Here is a 24,478-nt window from a genome sequence, read left to right on the forward strand (position 1 = left end):
ACCCCCTGACCAAATTTAGAACAAATTTCTGTGGATGGTGGGGCAGTTGCCCCATGTTGCCCCACCCTGTGCACGCTAGTGGTCCAGATCCCGATAGCTGACGAACCGTTAAGCAGTGCCATGGTTGCCGTGGTAGCCGTGCCACGACGTATTGGTAGTGGTCCCTTTGGGTGGTAGTGGTGGTCCCAGATGATTACCCTTGGGTTGAGTGATGATCCGCATCACTCCCGTACGCTAGCGATCGCCGCGATCGCTGCAGTGCGGTGTTGGTATTGGTAGTCCGCTTCGTAGTAGAAGTCCGTACGTCCTCCCGATCGCGTTGAGCCAGACCGTGGGCAGCGGTTGATGACGTAAAGCCGATGACGTAGCCAGTCCGATGAGGCGTGTGACGTCGTGATGACGCAAACAAACGATCCTTGTTGGTTAATCGGCGCTCCGATGGCCGAGGTGTTCGTGGTGTGTAGAACGTGGAAAAGTGGTGTTAGCGCATGCATTTCCGATGCCTCGACTAGACATATACCCGGTCGTGTATATTTACCTGTACAGCTAGTGTTCGATGCGCAGCGAAGAGCAGGCAAGAAAACTTCGTCCCAGCAATTAAAAACACCACGCAAATTCCAAAACAACGTTTTATTTAAAAACAGATGTGGCCACTGCCCGTTCGGGCCTGAATGCGAAGATGCACTGTCTGTTGTTGTTGTTGCCTTCTTGTGCGTAAGGCACACAGAAATGAGACACACACAACACACAAAACTATCTATTGTCCACTCGACCTGCTTGTTGTAAGTCAGCTGCGAGTGGACTCTAGACTGGTCCAGAAATAAAAAGTATTCGCGCAGACGTGCGCGAACAGCTAGTATCCGCACCAGTCTAGTCGGGTGTTCCGTCCGTCGGTCCGCTCCGAGGTAGGTGACGACGTGAGGTCGTCGATTGATGGCCAGTCCGTTGGCCCCAGATGCACGCAAGCCTCCAGATGAGTTGCCAGGCCATTGTGGCGCGAAACCGATGAATTGGAGAGTTCGTGATGGCCGACGTCCAATTGTCCCGCGAGGTTGTATTGTTACGTCCAGGTAATCGCGGTAGCAATGGCGTCCGTCAGCGTAGCCAAGCCGTGCAAGATCGACCCAGTGTCGATCCGCCGATGTCCTTCCGTGGTCCGTGGTCCCCTCATCCGGTTCGAAGGACCAAAATGTTAGGGACCGCGCCTTCCACCAAGAAGTCTTCGATAGCGGGGTGGTCAGGCGGCAGGTCCCAACACCGGAAAAAGAACATTTATTCCGTAACAGGTCTATATTTACAATAATCTTTCCAGGAAGCGCTCACGGTGCGTGTCCCTTGGTCTATCTTGACGCTCTGGCTGGCAGAGATTGACTAGAATTAAGTGATTTAAGTAGGTCATCTTGAACCCAAGTGACCTGAGAAAACGTGTCGTGCGACGACCTCTACTCCGATCCTCTCAGAGAGAATCGGAGTAGACGTCCGCTCCCCCGATCGTCATCGTCATCCGTGCTCGAGTCCGTGTATTGTCCCAACCGTGGACGAGCTGACCCTCAGCGAGCGAAGAAGTGGTAAAAACCAGGGATGTAGTCCTGAGGGTGTCGAAGGGCTACTCCCGAACAAAAACAAAATTCGCATACATAACCTCAAAGGGCAAAAATTTCAATCGACATGCTTCGCTCTGTTCTGCTACTCAACACTAGGTGTCGCATGTCGTTTGGCTCTTCAACGCCAATCGTGAGTTTTGGCATTTTGTGTTCAGTCTTTAAACGGAATTAAAAGTGGGAAGACGTTCTCGGAAAAAAAAGAAATGAGTGGTGACAAGTGCGACACTCTGAAACCGATTAAGGGCCGAATGCCGAAAGGATGATCTTCAGATCCAAATCAACCTGTTTGACCGAGTTTCGAAAAATACTGCCTACGAAACAAGCGGAGCTTCGTGATAACTAAAAGTATCCTTGATTGGCTAAAAGTTGTACATTAAAATAACAAATGTTGTTTCGAATATCGGTTAAGAGTCCTCCATTTAGATAGAATAATTAAAATTATCAGGGTCTGGGGGTTACGACAGGGTCATACAAATTATACCCAGACCTAATGTCACCCCTGATGACTGATAATCTTACCGAAACAAAGTTAGAAAATGAAAATGAACAACAAATCACCTGTCCCAAGAGTCCCAATTTTCCCCAGTTAAAGATAAAATGCAAAACATGCTTTCGATTTATCATATCCTTTGAACTCAAAAGTTGACAACAAAACGACAAATTAAATTATGTTTATCCTCATTTTTGTATACCATCCTGTAGAAGTGCGAACGGTATGACGTCATCACGAGAGGCATCTCGAATGTTGTCACTTTTTCGGTTACAAACACTAAACCAAGACCGTTTCAGCAAGACCTTTTAATATACGGACATTGCTTGAGAGCCCCTATGGGCATAGGGGCGTGGCGTTACATTGTGCTGCCATCTGTTTTTTTTAAGTGCAAGAGTGGAAAAGTGCTGAGTCATCGTCTAAAAATAGACGGCGTCCTATCTCGCCCAGCAAAATGAAGTCGATAAAGTAGTCGGTTTCGATGAGAAAAAGTGGAAAACGTGGTCTAAAAATAGCGACGCCATCCCCCTATTGGGCATGCCCTACAAGGGAAACCATACTAAAACTTGATCGGAGAACTTTCTGAAAAACGTATCTACCCTAATGCGTACCTTTCGGAGTTATACTGAGATCAGAATCCGAGGACCTTCTGTGAATTCCAATTCCGAAATTGTTATCTTTAATAATTGCCACTGCAGGCCCTGCTTTGGCAGGACTATGTGAAGCACGAGGGCCATTCTCGACTGATTCTCGCCCTAACTTAACTCCATTTGATACATGGATTGTGCTGGCGGTAGGTTCGTTTCTGAAAAATAGATGAACAATTGTTGGTTTTAATTAAGAATTTCGCATTTTTAAGTACCGTAAACTGGGGTGACTTTGATAGGTTTTTCAAATGCCCGTCAAATTAATATCTAAACATTTTTTAAGAATTTTGAGTATGTTGAGCATTAAGGGATAGATTATTATCGAACATATATGCAAAAATGTGACTGTTACATTGGATGTATCAAAATTAGTGGCCAAATCAAATTTCTATCAATGTCACCCCGGGCTATCAAAGTCACCCCAGTTTACGGTACCGTCATTGGGTCTGGGGGGTGAGATTCGTTCAAAGTGATGTTTTACGGATTTTACCATTTCTCAGGTTCTTCTCAATGAAACTAAGGGAGCGTTATTTTATTACGTACACTCAGCCAAAACAACTTTTGAAACATATGTGGCCAGCCATATAACCAGTTGAGAAATCATTAGTTTTTAAATTCATAAGGCGACCTTATATATATACATTAGAGTGTAACAAAAATGACTTTTTGGCGGGCATTCAGGGGTTTGTTCCGGTGGGCATACTGAGCCTAAATCCCAAATATGAGCTTGATTGGACGTAACAGGAGCTGGCGCTCCGCCCTTCAATTTTAAATGGGATTTAACCCGTAAAAAAAGATTTTTTCAAAAATGTCACTTTTTGAGGCATTTTGGCCACCAATGCGTTTACCAAAAACATCACTGGCGTGTAGGCCAGATCCTTGCGCATCTTTTGGTATATATAACATTGAAGTTTGGAGCATCCTGGAGCTCGGTACAGACCTTCAAAGTTTGGCATATTTTCGAAAAATCGGCCCCGGCAAAAAAGATATGCGTCGGACCTCGCGACGCCCGAGACGCCATTTGATTTTGCTGGGACCGATTTTTCGAAAATGTGCCAAACTTTGAAGGTCTGTACCGAGCTCCAGGATGCTTCAAACTTCAATATTATATATACCAAAAGATGCGCAGGATCTGGCCTAAACGCCAGTGATGTTTTTGGTAAACGCATTGGTGGCAAAATGCCTCAAAAGTGACATTTTTGAAAAATCTTTTTACGGGTTAAATCCCATTTAAATTGAAGGGCGGAGCGCCAGCTCCTGTTACGTCCAATCAAGCTCATATTTGGGATTTAGGCTCAGTATGCCCACCGGAACAAACCCTGAATGCCCGCCAAAAAGTCATTTTTGTTACATCCTAATATACATATTCGCATAAGCTTTTAATTTTATAAGGTATGCTTATGACTTTCATACACATTGTTTATGTGAAAAAATTATAATCTTGCCATATAAAATCAAAAGTCAAGATAGCCGTTGATCTTTTCGGTGACGCCCCGGCGGAATCAGGACGTGTTTTCTCGCAGGTCGGCCTAACTACAGTTGATTTGGTGACTATTGGCCAGATGGCATTCGAAAAGCGCCTCGGATTGCTTCTCCCGGAAACAATTAGTAAAAAGGTAAAAAATCCCAAATTTTGCGTTACGTAATAAAAGAGCGCTCCCTAAGTTATTCCGAAACAACAACGATTTAGTAAGAATTTTTTGGAGCAATGACATGGTTTTCGAGATGCAAGTGGATTTAGACGACAATCCAAATGTCGTCAGTCTTTCAAGTCAGTCAGTCAGTCGGGTCAGTCAATCTTTCGAGTGGAAATCCCGCAATAGGGAACGCCAAGGTAATGCTGTTGACAATTTAATTTGATTTGATTTAATGTGGCAAGGTCACTTTAAGCCAAAGTTTTTATATTTGCAGTGTAAGATATTAAGTAGTTTTACCATCCTAACTGAGGTAAGGCTATAATTCTGCTCTAAAAATGAACTATTTACATCAGGGGTGTTCAACTTTTTGGCCGCCCTGCGGGCCAGATCTTATTTTTCTGAATCAGTGGCGGGCCGAAACTAATGTTTGATAAAAGTAAAAAAAGCAAACATTTTTTCATGAAATTATTTGTGTGGTACCGCCTAATATTATACCAGCTTGAGCTAGGCTAAGAGCCAGATGGAAAAGACCAGCCCTCTGTCACTGCCGCCATGTTTATGAAACCAAAATATTCGATGGCGAATATCAAGAAATAAAAACCAAGGTGTCTACTGTCAGATTTTGAAAAATAAACAAAGTGCACACAGTAAAAAAATCATGGTAAAATTTCATCTAAAATGGAGTACATCTTTTATGTCAGAAAAAAGCTTTAATTTTACCTCTAATAATGTGTAAATTTACATATTGGCTTTGATCGTCCAGTTTTCACAGCGGCGAGATGGCCGTGCGAGTTGGGGCGCGGACTTAGTAAGCTCGATATAAATAATATATGGTTAGCGAACGACTGGACATGGCGTACCATAGGTACTTCGAGTACCGCAGGAATAAAATAAACCCACCAAGCGGTCCTTTAGCCTCTTGTCCAGTAACGACCGAGCCACGTAGCCCAGTGGTAACGCTTCCGCCTCGTAAGCGGTAGATCGGGGTTCAAATCCCGGCTCGGACCAACACAACTGGTGATCTTTTCCCTTCTGGAATCGATTGCTTAGTAAAGGGAAGGTAGTGTCTCGTCACAAACTGGACCTTATCACGACACCTTAGGGAGGCGACCTATGGAATGTTAACATTAACCTTAACATGTTAACATTAAGTTGAGAATGAAACTGCCACTGAATCCGCTTTGTAAATGCCGGCCCCGATACTCTTCAAGGGTGTTCCCCTCAGGAACTGGGAAAGATTTACTTACCAGTAACTCCGATACCCTGGCCTCCCGCGGCGCTAGCCGGATACTAGTAACCATTGGAGAGATCGGGTAACCAACCCCGGTGGGAACTCTGGTAGTATGCTGACAGGGAAGGGGGCTCCATCCTCTTCGGAGGGTGTAGCTATGCCGTTAGGCCTCGTGAGAAAGACCCCGTTACGGTGTCGAGAGAAAACCGGAGCTGGGTCTCGGTAGCTTCAAGGTGGCAGCCCCACCCCGAGACTAGGTATCGCAGCCCCAATCCGGCTGCATACCGAAACCAAAATCATTACGAACAATCAAGAAGGAATAAGGATCCGGAACAAACGGCATAGACCTAGGCACGAAAAGGACACCGATTGGAAACTCGGAACATGGAACTGCAGATCGCTACGTTTCGATGGGTATGAGTACGCTCTGTTGAACGAGCTCAAACCCCGCAACTTCGATGTTGTAGCACTGCAGGAGATGTGCTGGAAGGGAGCGAAGATGTGGGAGGATGATGCTTTGGAGCTCACCATGTACCAGAGCGGCGGAGCCGAAAACAAGCTGGGAACCGGCTTCATATTGTTGGGCAAGATGCGGAGTCGTGTGATAGATTGGGAGCCGATCGACGACCGGATGTGTAGGTTGAGGATTAAAGGCCGTTTCTTCAACTATCACGGAATCATCCGATGCCGAGAAGGAAGCGTTCTACGCGAAGCTGGAGCAGAAGTTCGACAGCTGCCCGCAGAGGGACGTCAAGATCGTCATCGGAGATATGAACGCCCGCATAGGAAGGGAGGAGATGTACAAGCCGGTGATCGGGCCGAACAGCCTGCACACCGTCACCAACGACAACGGCCAGCGGTGCATCAACTTCGCAGCCTCCCGCGGTATGGTGGTACGGAGCACATTCTTCCCCGGAAAGACATCCACAAAGTCACCTGGACATCGCCTAACCAACGAACAAAAACACAAATCGACCACGTCCTCATCGACGGCCGATTCTTCTCGGACATACGGAACATCCGCACGTACCGCGGTGCGGACATCCACTCGGACCACTACCTGGTGGGTGCAAGCATGCACTCAAAACTGTCGACGACGTACCACCGACGACGGAGCCGGCTCCCACCGCCGTTCAACACCGAGCGGCTGCAGGACACGGCTGCGGCTCAGCACTACGTGCAGCAGCTGGAAGCGAGCCTGCCAACGGAGGAGGAACTCGGCGCTGCCTCGCTCAACGATGGATGGAGCAGAATTTGCTCGGCCATCGGCAGTGCCGCTGAAGCCGCGCTAGGTAGTACGGTCCGAGTTGGAAAGCAGCGCTGGTTCGACGAGGAGTGCCAGCGGCTACTTGACGAGAAGAAAGCAGCTTACGCGGTGAAGCTGAGAGCCGCAACTGATGAGAACGTGGCCAGATACAAACAAGCGCTGAAACAGCAGAGAACGGTCTTCAAGCTCAAGAAGCGCCAGCTGGAAGATCGCGATCGCGCCGAAATGGAGCAGCTGTTCCGGCAGAACGAGACGCGAAAGTTCTACGAGAAGGTTAACCGGTCCCGCAAAGGCTATGCGCCGCAAGCCAACACTTGTCGGGACGCCGAGGGTTTTTATGGACAAAGGCGAGGTGTTGAACAGGTGGCAGCAGTTCTTCAACGAGCACCTCAACGGCGATGTAGCGCATGGAGACGGCTTTGAAACCCAACTTGGACCGCCCGCTGCTGACCAACAGTTCCCGGCACCTGATCTGGAGACGGTGAAGAAGGAGATCAGGCAGCTGAAGAACAACAGGGCCGCCGGTAAAGATCGGTTACCCGGTGAGCTCTTCAAATATGGAGGAGAGCAGTTGGCGAGGGCGATCCACTTGGTGATTTCTAAGATCTGGAGGGAGGAGAAACTACCAGAAGAATGGATGGATGGTGTCGTGTGTCCCATCTACAAAAAGGGCGATAAGCTGGACTGCGGCAACTACCGCGCCATCACGCTTATCAACGCGGCCTATAAAATCCTCTCCCAGATCCTCTGCCGTCTGCTGACACCGTACGCACGGAGGTTCGTGGGCCCCTATCAAGCGGGGTTTACTGGCGCTCGGGCCACCACGGACCAAATTTTCTCGCTCCGGCAGATCCTCGAGAAATGTCGTGAGTACAACGTGCCCACACATCACATCTTCATCGATTTCAAGGCAGCGTACGATACAGTCGACCGCGAACAGCTATGGCAGATCATGCACGAGAACGGATTTCCGGACAAACTGACTCGGCTGATCAAGGCTACCTTGGATCGTGTGATGTGTCACGTGCGAGTGGCAGGGGAGCTAGCGGACCCCTTCCAATCGCACCAAGGGTTACGACAAGGTGACGGCTTATCCAATGCGCTGTTTAACATCGGACTTGAGGAGTTGTGCGAAGAGCGGGTATAGACACGAGAGGCACGATTTGCAACAGGACAGTCCAACTTCTTGCTTATGCGGACGACATTGACATTATAGCAAGAGACCTAGAGACGGTGAAAAGGGTTTACACCGCCTTAAAGACGCAAGCAAGACGGATTGGATTGGCCATGAATACGACGAAAACAAAGTACATGAAAGGGAGGGGCTCAAAGGACGTTGACCCCCCAAGACTCACCCCTTTAGCTGTGGATGGTGATGTGCTGGAGGAGGTGAGCGAATTCGTGTACTTGGGATCGCTGGTAACGACCGACAACGACACCTGCTTAGAGATCCGGACTCGTATCCACTCCGCGAATCGCGCCTACTTTGGATTACGGAAAACCTTGACATCTGATCGAGTGCAACGCGCCACGAAGCTGACCCTGTACAAGACACTGATTAGACCGGTTGCCCTCTATGGCCATGAGACCTGGACGCTGCGGCAAGAGGACGAACGAGCCCTTGGAGTTTTCGAACGGAAGGTGCTGCGAACGATCTACGGTGGAGTACGTACAGCTCAGAACGAGTGGCGAAGGCGCATGAACCACGAACTGCACGCGCTGCTGGGAGAACCGACAATCGTTACCCTGGCGAGAATCGGGAGGCTCAGGTGGGCCGGCCATGTCGCGAGGATGGACGAAGACCATCCTGTCAGGATGCTCTTTGACCGCGCGCGACCCGATGGCGGCACAGGCCGAAGAGCAGGAGCACAGCGTGCACGATGGGGAAATCAGATCGAGGCGGACCTAAGAAAGATCTGCAACCTAGGAGACTGGCGAGCTGCAGCCCAGAACCGAGCAACATGGAACAACCTTCTTGAAACAGCACGGGCACCGCGTATGGTGTTCTAAGCTGATTGGTATGGTATGTAAATATCGCCGGTTTGATGTTTTGGGATTACATATATTTTTTCCTAGCGTCTACCAGATGTAAACTAACACATTATAAGAGGTAAAATTAAAGCTTTTTTCTGACATAAAAGATGTACTCCTTTTTAGATGAAATTTTACCATGATTTTTTTTACTGTGCAGAGACGTTTTTTAAATTATGTTCTTTTTCACATGCTACACTTGCTGCATGGCCAGGAATCTTTAAAGAATCTTACTTCCGAGTGAATTCCAAGATATTTCCGATCCCCGGTCCCAGATTTTCACGGTCAATTCGGATTTCTTCTTTAAATTTCCTTTTTTTACCATTCCTTTCCTTCTTCGGCTGCTCATCCCGCCCCTTCGACTCCGCCCTCATACACACATTATATGGGCAGCCAAGATAAACAGGACAACTCGCGTGACCACTTAAACCGAATTTTGTAATAAATTTACACCAAAATATTATTTTTGGTTAACTTCTTTCGCGTTCGTCATTTCCTATTTTAATGTAAACAATCAGAAGACACCAATACTACTTCATCCAAAGCTTTGTTGATGGTGGGCTCTTCACACATACTAATGCACATTCTCTACCCAATTCTTTGTTTATGGTGGGCTCTTCACACATACTATTGCGTGGGCTCTTCGAGGTTTTGGTGACTGTCAAACGTTCTAGACATTTACAGTGGTGCCAGAGGGCTGGAAAAGACGGAAATACGTAGAGTCGGAACCCGAAGCATTGATACAAATGAAACACGGGAGACCTAGTACTGCCCATGATCGCATAAATGTCCCATATGCATTTTCATCACTTTTGAGTTATTGATGGAGTTTTGTTCAAAATCGTGTGCTCTTTCAAAAGAGCATATAACATCCAGCTTGCTGTTTTTGCATATGGGACATTTATGTGAACATGGGCCGTAGAGTAAGAACTGATGGTTTTGAGCTGGATAGAAAATATGAAATGAACAAATATCCCAAATCTAAATCTAATGTAAATCATGAATCTAATGGAAACGATGAGCATGGAAACTCAAATCTGATGAATTTCTACCCGTGTTCGGCTTCCTGTAAATTCCTATTTAATGTAAATCATATATTCAAAGTATTTCTGCCAAACGTTGACTTAAAAACTACTCGAACTAAAAATAGTTATATTTGGTTCTCTTTCTATCGCTCTCATATTTCGCTGGCTAACTGCCTGATCCTCGACTTAAGCAAGATGCTTTAGCCGCTTGTTTATAAAATGCAAAGATGGCTCAGTCGGCAGCGGGTAGCAGTAGTAACACCGAACATCCTACCCGTCGTCCGCTCGATTCCAGTCCAGCGTTATTCCACTTGGCCGTCGACGAGAAAGCGTCCCCTACCTGTGTAACAACTTTTTAAAATCAGAATTTCCTTTGGCTGCCCGCTTCAATCATTTTAAAATAGAACATACACAGACAAACATATTCCTGTAAATTTACATTATTTATCATGTACCAAAAGGTATCATGATAAATGATGTAGGTATATTTACATTAGGTTCATTGGGAAATATACATTAGATTCATTGGGAAATTTACATTAGTTTTTAAAATTTACATTAGTTTTGGAATTTACATTAGTTCAAATCAACTAATTCTGATTGGCCAATGGGAATGAGAAGCTCGACTTGGATTGCAGTAGGAAAAGGGTGTGGCCTATGTTCTATTTTAAAATGATTGAAGCGGGCAGCAAAAGGAAATTCTGATTTTAAAAAGTTGTTTCACAGGTAGGAGAAGCTTTCTCGTCGACGGCCAAGTGGAATAACGCTGGACTGGAATCTAGCAGACGACGGGTAGGATGTTCGGTGTTACTACTGCTACCCGCTGCCGACTGAGCCATCTTTGCATTTTATAAACAAGCGGCTAAAGCATCTTGCTCAGGTCGAGGATCAGGCAGTGAGCCAGCGAAATATGAGTGCGGTAGAAAGAGAACCAAATATAACTATTTCTAGTTCGGGTAGTTTTTAAGTCAACGTTTGGTAGAAATACATTGGATATATAATTCACATTAAATAGGAATTTACAGGAAGCCGAACACGGGTAGAAATTCATCAGATTTGAGTTTCCATGCTCAACGTTTCCATTAGATTCATGATTTACATTAGATTTAGATTTACATTGGAGTAATTTTCATAACTTTTTACTCTTTACATCATATTTCAACATTACATTGAGTGAGTTTACATAAGAAACAGTAATTACGTGTTGTGTAAATTTACATGTTTTTTTCTGTGTAGGCCACACCCTTTTCCTACTGCAATGCAAGTCGAGCTTCTCATTCCCGTTGGTTAATTAGAATTAGTTGATTTGAAATAATGTAAATTCCAAAACTAATGTAAATTTTCAAAACTTATGTAAATTTTCAAAACTAATGTAAATTTCCAATGAATCTAATGTAAATTTCCAATGAACCTAATGTTAATATACATCATTTATCATGGTACCTTTTGGTACATGATAAATAATGTAAATTTACAGGAATATTTTTTTCTGTGTAGTTGGATCTTTTACGAGCATTATTTTTATAATTCTTGTACCAAGAACTTATGCTTTCTTGAACCAAAATAAACATTACACAGAAAAAAATAATCCGGTAAATTTACATCATTTATGATGTACCAAAAGTGCACGTCATTAATGATGCTAATTTACATCAAATTCATTGTAAATTTAAATGCCATCCGACGTAAACTTGCCGAACAAATTTTGCTTCCAAACTTGTAATTTCCCGATGAAATCGATGTAATTTTATCCAAGCCTAAAATTTTTTTCCTCCGTTGAATTTTGAATCTGATGTAAATTTCAAATACTAGAAAAGCTCAACGTTCATTGAAACGGTGTACTTTTGTTATCTTTCTTGTCAATTTAAGCACTCAAGTATAAAAAAATACTTTTTATTGACTAGAAAGTACAAAAGTAAATCATTCCAAACTATTGTGAGCTAATAGCATGAAAAGTGGTATCAGATTTAAAATTCAACGGAGTGATATGAAAAATCTAGAGTTCTGTTTCAAAAGGTTCTTTGCGCCATGAATTTCCTATGTTGATAATTACTGTGTAGATTGTGATTTTAGCTCTGCGGTATTTTAAACAGAAAAAATTACATGCGGTACTTACAGTTGTAAAAATTATGTTGGAATAAAGTTATTACCACCACTGGAAAAGACATCGAGAAGCCCGTTGCCGAGGCCGCGACCGTTCACCGGGTTCGCATCACGCTGACCTCGTGCAATGTCCACAGCCTGGACAAGGTGTGCGCTGACCTGATCAGCGGCGCCAAGAAGCAGAAGCTGCGTATCACGCTAAGACGCTTTGCGGTGAGGGTTCCAAGACTTGGGATCGCTTCCAGATGCGCCAGCACAAGCGTATCATCGATCTGCACTCGCCGTCCGAGATCGTCAAGCAGATCACCTCAATCAACATCGACCCCGGGTAGAGGTCGAGTTCACCATCGCCGACCCTTAAGCTGGGAAGGTCAGCCACCACCATCCACGGATGGTGAAGGCAGATTTCCGGTGATGGCCGGGGCGTCAGAGAGCGTAAAAGGTCCAACGCGGATCTTTGAAGGCTTTGCTGCTCCGGCAAGCGATGGGCAATTCCGCGCCATCACGCAAGAATAAACTTTTTATATTAAAATGTTTCACAAAACAAAACAAATTTAATAATATAATTACCTATGGAACAAGAATCAACTGAGCCATGGCATCGTAACGGTGTTCGTCAGCGGAGAGAACCAGGTCGTCCATGCCCTTAGTGATCCTGATTGTGTAGTCACCATCCTGTTTTGATTCAAGCTTTCGAAGGCCCCGAAGAATGGATCAACGTCGTGGGCGAGCTGCGTGAGGAAAAGAACAAAATTTTGTATCTAGCAATAGAAAGTATTTTCCTCAACTTACAGTGCGATTCTTCATCCCACCGTTCCTACCAAAGCGCCGGAACTGGTCCACCAGAAGTCGCTCGGAATCATGCTGGCATCTCCGTCGTCTACTAATGACCAAAGAACCAGACCATTCCGGCCAAGGCCACCTTGAAGGTGGCGCTGAAGCACAACCCACGCCACACCCTAAAGAAGCTGAATAACATCAAGAATCAACGGAAACCGGTTCCGGCGCCAGGCTGCTCTGCACCGTGTCTGCCCCCGCTACCAAGAAGGGAGCCAATCCCGTTTCCGCAGCTGCTGCTGGTACCTTTGTGCCCAAGCCGAACAAGAACGGAAACCTCTGAAGCTTTCCTGAAGGGAAACAAAATGATAAATAATCGAGCAGAATCTCCTAGAAGGATCTTACCGTTATCAACAACTTCGACCATGTCCTTGACCACAGTCTCGTGTAGCGGAGTAATCGGCCACAGGCAGGATCATACTGGCTCACGGTGCAAATCCAACTTCAGGAAAAACAAAAAATGCCGAAAACTCACGTAAACAAAAAAAAATGCAGTCGCGGCAGATGGGTGGGACGTGGGAGGCAGCGTTTTTTTGCGCTTTGACGTTTCTCGGCTAAAGAAAAAATATCAACAGTTTAGCCATAAAATCAATACACGGAAAACAAAATTTAACCTTTTTCAAGCTCACCAAAGTTTTTGGTTATGTGAGATTCGACGAAAACGTGCGCGCATCTTGGCGGCGAGCAAATACACTAACTTGGCAATGCTCGTAATAACATCGTGCTTGAAATGTAAAAATGCATTCCCAGATTTTATTCTGATTGAAATATTTTTTTACGCGATGAAAGTTTTTATAAAGTGTGAAAATCGCAAAAACGAATCAACACCTCCAAAATTTTGGGTTTAATAATGTTAATTTAACGGTGTTTTTCAAAAGTCATATTTTTGCACAATAAAAGGGTTTTCTTCAATATTCATTATTTATCAAAAACATTCATGAGTTTCCAGAAAATACATCAAAAGGCAATTTTCAGTCAATATTTTGGTTTAGACAGTAAGAAAAGTGATATTTTAATATTACGTTTGATCATTTCTAAAAAATCGATCTTACTTCAGAAAGGTTGTTGAAATAAAATAATTAACATATTTTTGATATTGCTTCAAATAAAAAACTAAATACATTATAGAGGCTATCAGGATACCCTTCCGAAATAAAAATAACTATTACTATTGCTATTTGAAATCTTAATAAAATTGATCGGCTTACTTCAATACAACAACATATGTAATTTAATTAAAAATTGGAAATTGAATTAAACTTTTATTTCGAATACAACATTTTTTTTTTGAGTAAGCCTGGCAGATTAGATTAAGCTGAATTTGTTCATTTTAGATTTCGCGTGTTTGCCATAATTTTTTATAGCACTTTGATTGAACTGTGTTTACGTTTACAGTTTTGCTTGTCAACCTTTCAGACTAAAATTTTGGTACTTCGAAGTTAAAAAATATTGGTAAGTTTAAAATTAAATTTTTAAAATGAAATTCTGACCAATTATCACACGCATGTCTTATTTTACTGGTAATCCGCTCAGCGAAATAATATTTGTCTGCTGAAAATTAGAATATCTCCATGATCCAGGAGAACATACGACCCGCACTGCTAACTGGAAATGGTTGAGGAACGCCGAGGAACCAAACAAACCAGCCAAGTCGTGCAAGCCTCACTGCTCGAACCTCCGTGTGCATTTCAAGAACCCCAGACCAAACACTGGAACGCGTCGTCTGTCGCTGACCGTAAAAGTCCGTCGAGTTCCAGGGAAAGCTACTCAGTACCGTCAAGGCAAATGCCGACTTTCGTGGACTGAACGTTGAACGGCTAATTTTGGACCACATCCAGGTGAACCGTGATTTGTGACTGCATCGCCGCACGTAACTTGCCCACGGCCATTGACCTTTAACGCATCGAGAAAAAGGACGTCGTGATCAAGACTTCGGAGAGCGAACCGGCGAAGAAGAAGCTGTCCAGAAGGGCGTAAACAATGTAATCAATTTAATATTCTGGTAAGATCATATAATCTTGATATCTCCATTTCAAAAAGGAACCTTTGTAAACAAAGACTGTATCCCTCTCACACCTCATGTAAACTGTTACTTTAGTATAAGTGATGCACTCTTTGTTTACAAAGGTTCCTTTTTGGAATTTTCAATATGTAAACAAACTTTTTAATTTTCATAAGCCAAAAAACAAACAATCGATACTTACTCAGCGAATCCGTTCCAACCGGATCTAAGACTTCAACCCAGAATCTGCACATCCTTTTTAGGGCCAAAAATTGACACCTAATGCATCCAACTTGCACAAAACTTCCATTGACGAGCGCCCAACTCAAACTGAAGGACAGAACAAGATCAAACAGGCTGCTGTTATGTTGTTGTTTTGCTTGCTGTCATTCGCAAATGAAAGTTACAATAATTTCAGATTTACATTTTTCAAATTATACATTGGTTTCAACATTTACATGCTTTTTGAAAATTCATTTTTACTAATTATCTGAACCAAAAATTTCATTTACATGTTTTTCATCAATTACATTGAATTTGATTTTACGAGAAGGTTATTTACGTGCAATACAGCAAGTTAAATCGAATCTCAGATTTACATCGAGCATGTTTACGATTGAAACATCATTTCAGTGTCGTGTAAATTCATTTTTCTGTGTACGCTTAAAAGGTACACAGAAAAAAGTGTAAAATTACCCGACACGGAAACATTGTTTTGGACGTAAAATCGCTTTATGTAAATTTGAAATCCGATGTAAATGGTTGAATGTCATTTAAACACCCATCATGTAAAATGAGATTGTACGTAACCGGTGAATCTTACGTAAATGAAAAAAATGTTAACGAAAACCCACAAATTTGAATGGATGAAAAACATGTTTTCAGATCAGATGCTCTCACGCGACTTTTTTTCACAATTATTGTATCCGTTTTGTTTCCCTTTTCGACTTACATTTTTACCAAACGATTTTACCGCAAATACTTCACTTGGGCGTATCCCCAGGCTAAAAAAAATGCATCTCGCTTGTTTAGATGTCTTTTCTCAAAGATGTGAGCGAGATAGACTGTTTTATTTCACTTCATTGTGGCTCTTTGAAATGTTTGTCGTGTTGCCAGGTGCAACTTGACAAGTGGCAAGGGTATAAACTTTTCAAGGTATATGCTGGAATTTGTCGGAGTTACTGCAGAAGGGAATTATTTTACTGGTTTTAATTAGGGTGATTCAATTTATTAGAAATGTCTTCGATATTGACCTAATTTCGCAGTATGGTCTGAAAGTCTTATGTTAATTCCGTAAAAAAAAATTTTTATAGGGTGAATCCGTAGATGTAAATCAGGGGTGCCCAAAGTATGGCCCGCGATCAAGTTTGCAGCAAATATTTTACAAAGCTTTCGTCGATCAACCCACCCCTCCACCATTATTAAAAAAATTTACTCGAAAAACCAGGAGCAAAAATATATTTTCAAAAAGTTAAACAATTAAATTTAAGAGCATTCAGCTGAAATTAATTAAATATGCATTCTTTTGCACTTTAAATCATTTGAGCATGTTTATTAAAAATAATTTGAATTTAAGTGAATTTTCGATGATAAATGTTGTTTCGTTTTTTTGAAAATAATGATTGCAGGTTAACTATACGGAAGCTTAAAACATTTTCCATTTTTTTTTTCAATTGAAATGTTGAAATTCTGGATCTCAACGATTTTTCATTAGACACATTTAACTTATAAAAGAATTGTTCAACATGTAATGTCACCACAATTTTCGAAATATAAAAACAAAACTTTTTTTTTGAAAACACAAGTACATTCAGTAAGAACTTTTTTTTTCAAATATCAGAAACAACAATACCGATAGAAACTCGTTATTTTGTGGTTTCTATTATTTTGAAAAGAATTTTTTTAAATGTTTTTTCGGTCTTTTTGAATCCTTTTTTAGTGTGGGGTATCCAGGTACTGACAAAAAGCAAAAATATTGTAATATTATTCTTGGAACCGTCAACTTTATTGAATTAGAAAAAGGAAACGCATGGAGCTAGCTATTTACTTATGTTTTGTTCAATATTTTGAAAGTTTTGGTTGACCCTATTTCAATCTCTCACCCATGGTTTGTTTTTTTTTCCTTAATATCAAGGTTTTGAAAAACCAGTTCCCGGCACCTGATCTGGAGACGGTGAAGAAGGAGATCAGGCAGCTGAAGAACAACAGGGCCGCCGGTAAAGATCGGTTACCCGGTGAGCTCTTCAAATATGGAGGAGAGCAGTTGGCGAGGGCGATCCACTTGGTGATTTCTAAGATCTGGAGGGAGGAGAAACTACCAGAAGAATGGATGGATGGTGTCGTGTGTCCCATCTACAAAAAGGGCGATAAGCTGGACTGCGGCAACTACCGCGGCATCACGCTTATCAACGCGGCCTATAAAATCCTCTCCCAGATCCTCTGCCGTCTGCTGACACCGTACGCACGGAGGTTCGTGGGCCCCTATCAAGCGGGGTTTACTGGCGCTCGGGCCACCACGGACCAAATTTTCTCGCTCCGGCAGATCCTCGAGAAATGTCGTGAGTACAACGTGCCCACACATCACATCTTCATCGATTTCAAGGCAGCGTACGATACAGTCGACCGCGAACAGCTATGGCAGATCATGCACGAGAACGGATTTCCGGACAAACTGACTCGGCTGATCAAGGCTACCTTGGATCGTGTGATGTGTCACGTGCGAGTGGCAGGGGAGCTAGCGGACCCCTTCCAATCGCACCAAGGGTTACGACAAGGTGACGGCTTACCCAATGCGCTGTTTAACATCGGACTTGAGGGAGTTGTGCGAAGAGCGGGTATAGACACGAGAGGCACGATTTGCAACAGGACAGTTCAACTTCTTGCTTATGCGGACGACATTGACATTATAGCGAGAGACCTAGAGACGGTGAAAAGGGTTTACACCGCCTTAAAGACGCAAGCAGGACGAATTGGATTGGCCATGAATACGATGAAAACAAAGTACATGAAAGGGAGGGGCTCAAAGGACGTTGACCCCCCAAGACTCACCCCTTTAGCTGTGGATGGCGATGTGCTGGAGGAGGTGAGCGAATTCGTGTACTTGGTGTGGCATCCTGAAGATTATCCTAAATTAAGCAGTCAGTGATAAGCGTGTAGAGCTATGGATGTGTGAGTGAAAAGCGAGCGTGAATCGGGAGTTAGTCTAGTAGATGAAGTCGAAGAATAAAGATGGAGCTTTGCTCCCGTTTATATGATTAATAGTGTTTTAAATGAGATAATAATAAATAGGAAGATATCACATTGGCGATCCTGCCATGTTGTTAATTTTTGGTTTTTTTTTGTGAATAAAATGTGGACAAAAATAAAAGGAAAAGGTCAATTGTTAAAAAAAAAAAAATACAAAAGTGCGTGTTCCGGCATTTTTGCGCAGCAGGACGGCATCGTAGCGACGATGGCAGCGGGCAGCCGGGCTGTTGGCCGACTTGCTGGAGTTCGGTGAGAATTTTCCAGTTATTTTATTTGTTGTTTTTGTTGGTGTGAAGAGAGCGGAGCAGAAATTTACTTGTGTGTGTGTATCAGGATCGCGTGCATGGCCTGCTGGGTTGGGATGTTCAGTAGGTCGGGTTAATTTTAAATGTGTGCAGCTCTGGCAAGAGTTCGGCTAAGGATTGATGTGTCTACCTTTTTATCTCCCCCACCCCACTCCCCCGCGCTGTGCTTTGCGTCCAAAACTAGGCTTATCTTCTGCATTCGTCCTGTCATGCAAAGATCGCAGTAATCGTTGGGCGGCCATCGACGCACACGAATCTAATCCGCGGAATGAATGTTGTTGTATGTGTGCGACACAGCAGTGCAATCGAGGAACGAGGATTTTGTTTACATGATGCACGATTAAAAGGTTGCGATTGAAGTTGTCAATAATAACATTACCCAAAATTGGGTGAGCGGAACTGCGATGTTTATCTTATACACGTTGCCGAGTTTTTAGTAGGACTTTAGGTGATGTTTAGTTGCTGTGCTTATAAAAATGCTTTACAGCCAAGAGTGACTTAAGGATAGATTCTTGCGACGAATAATTTAATAAAAACAGGTTAATTTTTATTTGTTATTATTATTATTTTGTGCATCGTATATTTCAGAAAATCTGTAATTAGGCTTTCTAGTCAAAAATTTACCAACACATTCAAAGTTTGTTTACATTACAGCTGGATTTTTGTTTGCATCAGGACACTGTGACGAGAAGATCGTCATTTTTGGGTTAAATTATATTTTTTTCACTGGGCCTAGAAAACCTTATGAAAATCAGATTACACAGTAGTTAAGTTAAACGTTTCATGTGATAAATGTAGAACTTTAAATGAGTTCATCGGCTTGATGTGTACTTTACGATAATAACTTTAACAGTATGTTTTCACATAAACTGAGAAAAATTACCTCAAAAACATAAACTATAACAACATGCGGTAAAATTTTACAAAAAAAAAAAAATGTTTCTTCCTATTGTATGTCTGCAATTTTTGATTTTGTTTACAGTGCGCAGTTGACTAGTGTTGGTTCCGTAATAGACAGCTGTTCTTTTATTCTAGCTTTGTTTGGGTCCGGAATTGACAGCTTGTGCTGGCTGCGGTCGAGCTGCCTGCACAATCCTGTATTGAGATATAGAGGTCGCCCTCTGTTATTCACTAAAGCCTGGTGGAGAGATGGCCTATGAATATTTGCTGTAAGGCCTTAGGGAGTAGAGACATGTAATTATTCACGGAGAGATGACTTGTGGACTAGCTTGTGGATGATTGCATGGAAGCCTGGTGAAGAGGAGGCTCAAGGATGGCTTGTGTTTATATCATTATATTATTAGATGTAAGAGACAGTTATGAGGTTTTGTGTATAATCATTGGATTTAAAAATTCATGCTATAATTATAATAATTTAAAATGGCTGAAAGAATTTTGGAAAGCTTAGTTTCGTAAGGTCTGATTTGAGTTCCCATAAGTCCCCAATGATAAAAAAAATAAGTTTGGTAAAGTAATTTTTAAATTTATATATAAAAAAGTAAATTTTCAGATATCCTCAATAGTCTTTGCTCAGATAATGTTAATCGTAATCAATTTGCTTAGTTGAATAGTTTGGGAGATATTTACGAATTGCAGAACATGAAAAGAATGTTTAGCAGAGCATTAACAATTGCTTGTTGAACCAAGATAGGTACACATTTTCAAAATAAAATTAACTTTCATTTTAATTAACTATTCAAAATTTGTTTGAGGAGTTATAAAGACATTACAGTTATAGCGTTGTAAAAAAAGGAGATTAAATGCGCAGAGTTTTCAATTAAATTGATGGTTTGGAAGCATTGATAAAGAGATAAAAATAACTGCTACAAAAGAGTTCCTGAAAGTTGAGTCGGGTTTAGCCCAAGGCCAACTGCTGCAAGGGATTGAGTCGGGTTTAGCCCAAGGCCAATCGTCCTAAAAGTTGAGTCGGGTTTAGCCCAAGGCCAACTGCAGCAAAGAGTTCCTGAAAGTTGAGTCGGGTTTAGCCCAAGGCCAACTGCTGCAAAAGATTGAGTCGGGTTTAGCCCAAGGCCAATCGCCCTAAAAAGTTGAGTCGGGTTTAGCCCAAGGCCAACAGCAGCAAAAGAGTTCCTGAAAGTTGAGTCGGGTTTAGCCCAAGGCCAACTGCTGCAAAAGAGTTACTGAAAGTTGAGTCGGGTTTAGCCCAAGGCCAACTGCTGCAAAAGATTGAGTCGGGTTTAGCCCAAGGCCAATCGCCCTAAAAAGTTGAGTCGGGTTTAGCCCAAGGCCAACTGCAGCAAAAGAGTTCCTGAAAGTTGAGTCGGGTTTAGCCCAAGGCCAACTGCAGCAAAAGAGTTCCTGAAAGTTGAGTCGGGTTTAGCCCAAGGCCAACTCCAGCAAAAGAGTTCCTGAAAGTTGAGTCGGGTTTAGCCCAAGGCCAACTGCTGCAAAAGATTGAGTCGGGTTTAGCCCAAGGCCAATCGCCCTAAAAAGTTGAGTCGGGTTTAGCCCAAGGCCAACTGCAGCAAAAAAAAAAAAAGTTCCTGAAAGTTGAGTCGGGTTTAGCCCAAGGCCAACTGCAGCAAAACAGTTCCTGGAAGTTGAGTCGGGTTTAGCCCAAGGCCAACTGCTGCGAAAAGAGTTGTTGAGAAAATGAGTCGAATGTTGTTTAAAGAAAATTGCTGAAAAGTTATAGGATCACGCTCCAATATAATAGTTCAATATTAATGGTTATAGTGCATTGTAAAATACACGGAAGAAAGAATAGGGCACCATTGCCTGCAAAGAACTCACCAAAAAGAATAATGGAAGCTCACAACAAATATAGCGACACATTGGATTACACTATGAAAAAATCAACATTAAAAAATACTGTTCTACAACCAAATATATATTGTTCAAACAATGTTCTATTGTATTTAGATTTTAATCAGGGAGTAAGTAGTTAAGTAGTCAACGTATGTTCGAAGAATAAGTTAATAAATAATAAACATAATGTATTACTGCAGTTAAACATACATACGAAAATATAAGAAGAGAATGTACACGACACGAAATTTAAGATAGCGGGCCACGAAAATTAAAATTGTTATCAATCAAATAACATATAAATAACTTTATACATACAGCATAACAACATGTTTTTCTTCAAATGGAAAAATACAAAACGTCAACCGCAGTATGAATTGTTAAATTATAACTATAGGGTAACCACCACGACATAGTGGAATGTGGCTATTCATGAGAGTAAGTTTTGTTGGAGGTTAAGCGGTGATTCAGCTTCCGGGAAAACGAGTTCTCATCACACAATGCTCCCTTTTCAAATTTCATAAATATATAACCCAATAGGAGTATTCCAGCGATAATAATTTATAAAAAACGATTTCATTTTCAGGATATCTAAAAGATTTGTAATAAAATTTGTTAAAGTACTTGATGGAAATAGGATAGAGTTCTTAATCAACTTAGCATACGTACGATCGAATAATGACATTCAAGCCTTGTGGAAACCCTAAACAATTTTCATTCAAATAGTTGTATTAAATTCAAGGTTGAGGACCGATATCTAGTAATTAAATTTCAAAAGAAACCTATAAATAGCCAATAGAAGTAGGATAATTAGATGAAAGGAGTTTTCTAATATTACAGTTTAAGTAATTTTTAAAGAAGGAAGTTCTTTGAAGTTTATATCTTAAAAATATGGCTCACGTCTGTCAATGAAAACATTAATTTTAGTTAGGAGAGGAAGCCTTCGCCAGTTATAATGAGACGGTTAATTATGTTACAAATAGGTTCATGATTTCCTGTGCATGATATACGTAGTTTTCACTTTAAATGTTTCGTTTCAGAACATGACATACCGCTGATGTTTTTTTCTTTTTTCACTACTTTAGTTGATTCGGAGGAAAGCAGAATAGTTGGAAGATCAATGCTTACGCAAAGAAGGGAACTGGATCCACATCATTGGCATCGTTGATATTGGCAGCCTATGCTGTTAGTCATCGCTCTACGGGACGGACACTTCGCCAGGCGTTGCCAAATTAAGACGAGAGGCGGCAGGAAGGATTTTAGTTTAATATTGACTTTATTGTTAGTGTACATTCAATTTGGCAAGGGGAGGATGTGGCATCCTGAAGATTATCCTAAATTAAGCAGTCAGTGATAAGCGTGTAGAGCTATGGATGTGTGAGTGAAAAGCGAGCGTGAATCGGGAGTTAGTCTAGTAGATGAAGTCGAAGAATAAAGATGGAGCTTTGCTCCCGCCCAAGCAACACACTTTGTCAGATAAACGTATTTCCTAACAGGTTGTATAACCAATCCCCCTTGTTACCACAACTTGTTCTACAACTCCTGTGAACTGGAAAAAGCGCACTTTTTTCTTTTGTATAACTTGCCAGAAAAAGATGCAAGTTATCAGAGTAAGTTGTACAAATGTATTTGACAACACTGTGCTATCTAACAAGAGATTCAACGAAAAAAGGGGGCGTGGTTTACGGCTGTGCTGTCAAATCAAAGCGCACACTGGAAAGGAAAGTTAGATTGAAAACAGCTGTCTAACCGTCGACTAACTTACATGTAAACAAACGTTTCTTATTAGAATTTCAATCAACGACAAAGCTAATTAAAAACGTAAGCTTATTTCTGCAAGATTTATTTAAAATAATTTGAAATTGAAATTTAAAAAAAGAGAAGCAATCATGGCGCGCATGTGATTAGTGAGAAATTCCCTGCATGGCGAACTTTTTAGATTTTCCTTTTTTGGTGAACTTCCTCTTTCCCAAGATTCGATCCGATGACTTCGACGATTTGTTGTTATCTCCACGGCAGGTCCAGGCGCGCTTCCACATCTCTCCACGGGGCTTCATAGTAAACAAGCTGGCCCAAGCGTCAATAAGAAGGCTGCTGTCTGTTTTGATTGCTAAAGAACTTAACTCCAACGAAGGCTGTCATTGGAATTGAAGTTATATAAGTTTGTTTCAAGTCAGTTTTTATAACTCCACTATATAACTTTGTTATAACAAACCGTTTCAACTGTCATTTCGATTACCGTACCACGGAGTAATATTGAAAATCGGTATGATTTTGATTTGTTGTTTTCTCTATCATAAACTCTATAAGTTGTTAATTTGTATAGCTTTTACCAGCGATATGTTCACAAATGAATCGGTCAACAATCAAAACTATTGCAATAAATAAACATTATTGAAACTCTAAATTCCTCATGTACAAATTTACACCACCTAACAACACGCAATGTCAAGTTGAATATGTATGTTGAGCATCAGTTATATAATCTATTCTCCGATAACATTTGTGTAACAAAGCGAGAAAACCTAAGGTTATTTATAGAATGGTTGGCCACGCCCATTTTTCAGCAGATGCCGTCACATGACAATGTTAGATAAGCAGTGACACAAACAGTGCAATATTGTTTTTATTCAACAAACTGTTTTCGAGTGAAACATTGCAGATAAGGGAACAGCATCTTGGCATATCAGCACTTTGACGTTCAATTACAGTTCATAAAAAGTATTTTCAAGTAAAATAAAGTGATAAATAGCTCAATAGGAAGTGAGCAAGCAAGTTTCTATCAAAAGTGTTCCAAAATAAATTGTTTAAATAGTGAAAATCAGCAAATTGGATTGAGTTAGGAGCAAGTGCTTACCCTCCCAAACATGTGAAAATATTCCCTATGTTGTGTGTTAAAGTTGGAAAAGAGTGAAGTTGACTGTGTTGTAACACTTGTTTGGAACAAATCTCAAGAGTTACATAAGTCAGGTATACAAGTAGTGAAATAAACTGTTATTTAACCAACGTTGAAATTTTTTCTCGTATGTTGATCAAAAACAGGTGTCTAACTGTTATACAACAGACGACAAGTTATGAGTGCTACTTGGGCGTTTATATGATTAATAGTGTTTTAAATGAGATAATAATAAATAGGAAGATATCACACTTGGGATCGCTGGTAACGGCCGACAACGACACCAGCTTAGAGATCCGGACTCGTATCCACTCCGCGAATCGCGCCTACTTTGGATTACGGAAAACCTTGACATCTGATCGAGTGCAACGCGCCACGAAGCTGACCC

At 41.8% G+C, this 24,478-nt stretch overlaps 1 long non-coding RNA gene and 1 pseudogene across 1 annotated transcript; one reads left to right on the forward strand and one right to left on the reverse strand.

Annotated features, from left to right (window-relative positions):
* The first annotated feature begins 1,085 nt into the window (after nucleotides 1-1,085).
* LOC119769028 lies at nucleotides 1,086-12,411 on the forward strand (annotated as a pseudogene).
* Nucleotides 12,412-14,644: 2,233 nt separating this feature from the next.
* LOC119769567 lies at nucleotides 14,645-15,819 on the reverse strand. Its single transcript, XR_005278426.1, has 3 exons — nucleotides 15,729-15,819; nucleotides 15,077-15,257; nucleotides 14,645-14,831 (listed from the first exon to the last, which is right to left on the reverse strand). It is a non-coding gene; the product is annotated as an uncharacterized LOC119769567 (long non-coding RNA).
* Nucleotides 15,820-24,478: the final 8,659 nt, after the last annotated feature.

The sequence above is a fragment of the Culex quinquefasciatus genome, chromosome 3 (assembly GCF_015732765.1).
Source record: "Culex quinquefasciatus strain JHB chromosome 3, VPISU_Cqui_1.0_pri_paternal, whole genome shotgun sequence".
Taxonomy (NCBI): Eukaryota; Metazoa; Arthropoda; class Insecta; order Diptera; family Culicidae; genus Culex; species Culex quinquefasciatus.